Genomic DNA, 7,208 nt, shown 5'->3' with positions numbered 1-7,208 from the left:
GATACTACTGGCTGGGCATTGTCAAGGATGTGGTGGACTGGGTAAATAATGTTCAGAAAACCTCCCAGAGTTTTCTGGAAGTAAAAGGAGCTGGGCTATATTTGTTTCCTTGTCAGATTTTACCTTCATTTACTGTTCTTGTGCTAGCAAAGTGGTTGGCATGGTCTGGCTGGGAACACCATTACCTCTCCAAAATCCTAGGCACCTATTGATTTCTTTCCCTCTCTGTCCTCCTCCCCTGTCCCATCCCCAGATCAAGATGTGTGAAACCTGCCAAAACACAGAGCATAACAAGAGTCTGTCAAAGAAAACCCGGCCTGTCAAAGTGGAGTCGCCTTGGGAAGTTCTAGGACTTGATGTCTATGGTATGTGCTTGTGGTGGGGGATCTGTATGCACATCTGCACTGTGGTAGGGTTGGCATATGTCTGGAATTTCCCAGACATATCCAGAATACTGCAGTTGGCAGCAGCGTCCGGGCAGAAATCAGCAAAAATGCCCGGGAAAATCCAGACCTATGGGAACCCATGAGGGCAGTGTTGTTTTTGCCCATTTGGTATAAAAATAGCTCAACAACTTTGCCGAAAAAAAGCTGTCCGGATTTGTCACTGTTTGAAATATGGCAACCCTACACTACAGGGCTATGGAAATGCCCGTCGTGGGACCATAGGAAGCTGCCTTTATGCCAGGGATAGAGAAGCTGCAGCCCTCAGACAATGTTGGATGCCAACTCCCATCAGTCCCAGACAGCCAGGCTGGGGTTTGATGTGGGCCCCCGTCCTACCTGGCCTAGTGGTGGTTGTCCACTCCAACTGATGGCATGTCTCCATGGTTTCTTCCAGCCTCATATCTGAGGTCCTTTTAGCTAGAGATGTCAGAGACTGAACCAGGGGCCTTCTCAATGCAACACAGCTGCAGCACTACTCAGTTGTGCCCGTCGCCTTCATATCAGATTCTGGTCCCAGTTTCTCACTCTTAAGTGCCTTTTCTGCTAAGTCATCTTTGTTAAAGGCTCTAGTTTTCTCTGTTCCTTCTTTCTCAACACCCCCTGCTCCCGCCCAGCACTCTTATCCTGGATTTTCAGGAAAGAGGTGCAGCATTGAGTTCTCCTGGATCCTTGGCTGGCTTTGATGGAGGATGTCTCATGAATATAGCATGAACCTTGGGCAAGTGAGGGATCAGGCAATACGTCTCTCTACAGAGACACATTGCACCCTTCATGGCAGGGGTGGGCAAACCCTTTCAGCCTGAGGGCTACATTCCCTCCAAGACACATGCCAATGGTGGGTGTGGCCAAAGGCAAGAAGTAGGCGGAGTAACAGATGTTAATTTTACCTTTGTCCAGTATAGGTTATATTCCAGCCATGCAAAAGTGAGAGGTTTTGACATCTCTGCACCCTCCATCCAGGCAAGCAAGAGGCTTTAGCACACTTCAAGGACACATTCCAGCCACACAAAAGAGAACGATGTGGAGCATAGCCAAGGGGAGGGTTTGCTGATCAGAAGGCTGGCGGTTTGAATCCCCGCGACGGGGTGAGCTCCCGTTGCTCGGTCCCTGCTCCTGCCAACCTAGCAATTCGAAAGCACGAAGTGCAAGTAGATAAATAGGTACCGCTCCGGCGGGAAGGTAAACGGCATTTCCGTGTGCTGCTCTGGTTTGCCAGAAGCGGCTTAGTCATTCTGGCCACATGACCCGGAAGCTGTACGCCGTCTCCTTCGGCCAATAAAGCGAGATGAGTGCCACAACCCCAGAGTTGTCACGACTGGACCTAATGGTCAGGGGTTCCTTTACCTTTACCTTTTTAGAGGGCCTGACATTTCCCCAACCCTCAGTCATGGGACCCTGCTCAGTACATGCCAGTTCATTCAGCATTGGGGCCTATTTCCATCACTGTGATGCTGAGATGTGGTTGCCATTCCAGCTGGCCTCTATTATCATTCTTATTAGTTTGTGCACAGTCTCTTTGATTGATGGGGTGTGTATCTGTGAACTTTATCTGAATGGACAAGGAGAGGAGATAGCAACCGTTTGCAAAACCTTTGAAGTTTCAGCAAAATGGTGCCTGTTATAAGCCTTAATTTTGAACCTAACCCAAGAGTAGTGGAAAGGTGTGGGGCAAGGTGTGGCATACGTGCAGGGGGAGGAGGCTGGGCTTTTGTCATGGGACCTCCAAAGTGATGGTCCCCCCTCAGTCACTAACCTCTCTGCAATAGCACCTGCCCTCTGTGATGCCAGCATGACAACTGACTGACTGTTTTGGATTTGATGTTCCTAGGACCTTTCCCAGAGTCTGTCCAGGGCAAGACGCACATCCTCGCCGTAACTGATTACTATACGAAGTGGGTTGAGGCCATCCCTCTGCAGAAGAGGGACGCTCTGTGTGTGGCCAAAGGCCTCGCCTCCTTATTCTACAGGTGTGCTCCATTTGTGCTGATTTTTAGTTTAATGTAGGTGATAATCATAGAATCATAGAACCATAGAGTTGGAAGAGAGACCACAAGGGCCATCAAGTCCAACCCCCTGCCAAGCAGGAAACAATAAGTGGGCTGAATAGCAAAATACTCACTATTAAGACAGGTAGGAGAGGGCCAGGATGTTGCAGGATCTCCTCAGGACGTGTGTGTGTGTGTGTGTGTGTGTGCAAGAGAGAGAGAGAGAGAGAGAGAAAAGAATCAGAATCAACCCATTTTCTGCACATGCCTGCTTCAGGCAGGTCAGGGATCCTGTTCTGGAGGTGCTATTTATTTATTATTTGTACAGTTCACACCTTAAAATGCACTGGCCTTTGCCAACTTGCTGCCTTCCAGGTTATTTGGGCTGCAACTCTCATCTTCCTTAGTTGGCATGGTCATGTGGTGCCAGGACTGATGGGAATTGTAGTTCAAAATATCTGGAGGGCACCATGCTGGTGGCGGCTGAGATATGCCACAAAAGTCAATCAGAAAGCTTAAAACCAACATGACAAGATAACCTTTATGATCTGTTCAGTATTGTATTTGTGAATGGTTTTTATGTTGGTTATCTTTTTGTTATTATTTCCACCCCTTTGTGTGCAAAAGCAGCATCTTAAAACCTGCTGGATTAGCGCAAGAGCAAGGAGCAAGAGCCTGTGGCCCACTAGATGTTGCTGGACTACAATTCCCATCATCCCTGACCATTGGCCATCCTGGCTGCACCGACTGATGGAAGTTGTAGTCCAACAACATCTGGAAGACCACAGGTTCCCCATTCCTAGATGAGAGCGTTTCATGGGAAGCAAATGTTTCAATCCTATTTATAGAAACCCCACCGAAGCCTCTGTACTGTATGCCAGTACAAAACTCTGTGTCTTGTATTACTGTTGCTATTGATGTATTTTGTATGCCTTTTATTAATTAGGTTCGGGGCATCCAAGAATATTTTCTGCAGCTTGAGCTGGGACTTCTGTGAAGAGGTAAGTCAGATGCCAGCTGGTGTGTTTTGTAAGAGCATGAAGGCCATTCCTGTTTTCAGGAAACCCAGAGTAAAGGAAAAGTTTCAAGGGGATAAAACTCAACCATAAAAAACTATGTAAGAGCAACTGCCCTCTGATGTTTTAATTTATGTTTTTAAATTTTGTATGTTGTTTTATTTTTACAAAGCCACTTTGAGACATGGGGAAAGCAGGCTGCAATTTTTAAAAATGAATATTTGATATAATAAAGTATTTAACACGTTTTCAAGTTCTTATTTTAAAAAAGCATTGTAGCTGCAAAAATTAAAAACAAGCATCTTGATGCATCACTAGAATGAACATTCACGTAAGGCAAGGTTTGGTGTTGTTTTTCACCAGAATAAACAGGCATGGAGGACTTTTGGCCACAGTGTTTCTTTGTCACCACTGCCAGTTTCACTTGTAAATATATTGAAAATAAACACACTGAGCCTCTCAGCCCAATATAGTAAAACAACCGTGGCATAACTCCATGTCACCACTTCAAAACAATTCTCATACTCATAGCAAAAGAGCAAAAATAGAAGCCTTTACACATCCACCTTCATAGCTGCAAGAGGACACACTAGAGCAGGGATGGGAAACTTCTGGCTTTCCAGATGTTTGGGGCTCTGACTACCATCATCTCCAGCCAGCATGGTGAATAATTAAGAATGAGCCATCAGTATATAGAAACTTAAGTTAAACATTTAAGTTAATCTCAAACCCTCCAAATGTCCAGATAGGCATCCACACATGAAATACATTCAGCTGCAGCCAGGACCATGAGGTTCTCCAACCATTGCATAGTGGATGGTGAGCATTTATCCTTCCAGCTAGAAGTATAAGTCTCTTAGCAACCAGAAGGGATGGTGGAAGTTGGAGACAAAAATAAATGGAGGGCCACAGGATCCCCACATCTTGACATTTATATAATTATGTATCATACCCCCAACTTGGCTGGTGCTCTTTTCAGGAAACCAAAATTTATTTAAGGCATTTATATACCATAGAATCATTGGCATTTCTAAGCAATGTCTTTATAATTTCTAAGTGATGAAACTTTTATTAAATTTATTTATTAAATTTATTTGTTTGCAAACCTCAGAGTGAATACAGAGTTCAAACCTGGGCTGAAATATTTTCTAGGTACAGAAAACTAAAGCAAGCCCTGGACATGTGCACCCAGCTTTAAGTGGTTTTCATTCTGCCTGCAGGTGACCAGAATTTTATCAGAAAGATGGAAGATCTCCCAGATTCTGACCCCAGTCAACTGCACAGTCCTGGACAGTCGGACCAATGAGCTTTTGAAATCCTCCCTCTGCAATGTTGTGAACGAGAAACCAAGCGAGTGGGATGAATCTCTTGACCCGATTCTGTTTGATTTCCGTACGTCTGTCAGCTCTGTGACCAAGTACACCCCCTTTTTCCTCCTGTATAACAGATACGTCTGCCTGTCCTCAGAGGTAACTCTCTGTTTGAAAGTAAAATCCAGAAAACTGCTTCAAGAGAGGTTTAACGGGGGGCAGGGGTCATGGAGAGAATCGGCACGCCTAGATAAGAACCCCTGCTTCATCAGATGTGTGAAATATGTGGAACGGGATTGATTATTTAATTTCTATACCATTTAATATATTTAAAAATTCTCTTAAGTGGTGTACAGAAATCCTGAAGCAACAATAGATAATTTACAAAAGTGAAAGAATGTCTATATTTGTGTTGCTCTGTGTTCAAGGCAGCCTCAGCAACTGGCAATTCTGGGCCAAGTACTGATAATCTTATGTAATCTGATGGTCAGTGTCTGCAAAAGCTCCTTTGGCTCAGCTGCAGCCCCACCCATGACACAATTTATTTATCAGTATGTTATTTGTTATTTATTAAATGTATATCCCTTCCTGCCCCCTGAAGGAGCTCAGAGCAGCAAACACAAATGAAGTAACACTTAAAACGTCTGATAACAATTCCAGTACAAATGCAGACTGGGAAAGCTCTCCCCTTAAAAGGCTTATTGGAAAGGGAAGGTCTTCAGTAGATGCTGAAAAGGTGATGCCAGGCTAGTATGTAATGGGGGAGAATTCCATGACGCTAAAAGCCTGGTTCTTGTATTGTGCAGAACAAACCTCCTGATAAGGTGGAATTTGCAGAGGGCCTCTCTACTGCAGAACGCAGTGGCCACAGGTGGGTGTAGCACAGCCAAAATGGATTCCTGGGTCAAATGGGGAGGCCAGATTAGGCTCCCACAGGCCAGCAGTTCCCCACCTCTGTGCAGTGAACTTAAGAACAAACCCTGCTGGATCAAGCCAAAGGTTTCTCCAGTCCTACATCCTGTCTTGCGCAGTGGCCAACCAGACTCAACAAATTCAATTCTGTCCGTGGTTCTTATGTAAAGCCATTAAAACTCCAGGTTAAAACTCTGGATACGACTTGCAAGGGATACAGGTAGGAAGAGGGCTGTTTGCCATCCTGTCCTGCTTGTGGACAGCTCCCCCCAGACCAGAGTGGTCCAATGTGCGGCTTGAGGGCTGTGGCCCTCAAGGCCTTTTTTGGTGGCCCTTGGCAACATTTAATACCCCCAAGCCCTGATGCTGCCTTCCTAAAGCTGGGTAAGCCAGGCACTGTGCTTTGGGAAGAAGGAGTGAGGAACAGCAAACAGTGGGTTTTCCCAGGGAGGACGGTGAGACAAAGAACAACAACCCTTGCCTAGAAATCATGGGACAAAGAAGTGTGGATGAGCCCTGTGTCTAGAGGAGTCTTTTCAGCCCCTCCTGGAGATGCCAGGGACCTTTTGCAAATGCAGCAGGTGCTCTATCATTGAGCATTTAACCAGCTCATTCTGCTGCACCTCTTAAAGCCAGCCTGAGTCTTGCCAACCGATTGTAAAAACAATAAATTAGTGATACAAAGCATTCCAAATATTACAGCTCTTGGCCAAAGGCCACCACTGTCAAATAAAACAGCAGCAGCAACAGTGGCATCAAATCCTCACTGAAGGCCGTTGGGGGGGGTGTATTAGCAGGGGGCTGTCAGCCAGATGCCACAGTGTTGAGTCATTTGCCAGCTTGGGTTCCAAATCCCCCCCCTACCCCCCACATCTCACCTTCATTGTTCCTAGGCTGAATGCATCAAGGACTCCTCCAGAGAGCAAGGTTCTAGTCCCTTCCAAACCAGCGTCCCCCCGTCATTTACCGCTGCTGTTCAGGAGCAACAGAATGCAGTGAAAGAGATTGTAAGTGCCTTGGCTCCCAGATATTCACCGCATTTGCATGTAAGAGGGGTGCCTACCATTAGTCCAAATTCACACTAGGCTAATATCAACAGTGGGTGTGGCCACCACATAGTCTAGCACACACTTTTGTGCAGTGTGTACACACACACACACACACGTCTTACAAAGCACACAGCCCCTCTCCCTCCTGATCTGTGCAATGATTGTCCCTTCCAACTCTATTATTCTATGATCTGGTGACAGAGGAGGGACAATTTGCATTCCTATCAGGGCACCTTGCTCCAATGTTTACTTTACTTTACTTTGCAAAATAAAATAAAATGCCACCAAAATTGGCGAAGGAGGTGACTTAAGGGGGCAGAAAAATTTGCTTGATCAGATGTGTTTGTCTCCAGCTCCCATCAACCCTAACCATTGGCTGTGTTAGCTGAAATTGATGGGGGTTGGAGTCCCACAACACCCAATGTGGCATGGTGAGTGGAGATGGTGATATTTTGTTCTGATTCCCACTGCTGGGAATATGAATTTCTAT

This window comes from Podarcis erhardii, assembly GCF_964252035.2.
Source record: "Podarcis erhardii genome assembly, chromosome: 15".
Classification (NCBI taxonomy): Eukaryota; Metazoa; Chordata; class Lepidosauria; order Squamata; family Lacertidae; genus Podarcis; species Podarcis erhardii.
This window is presented reverse-complemented; position numbering follows the sequence as displayed.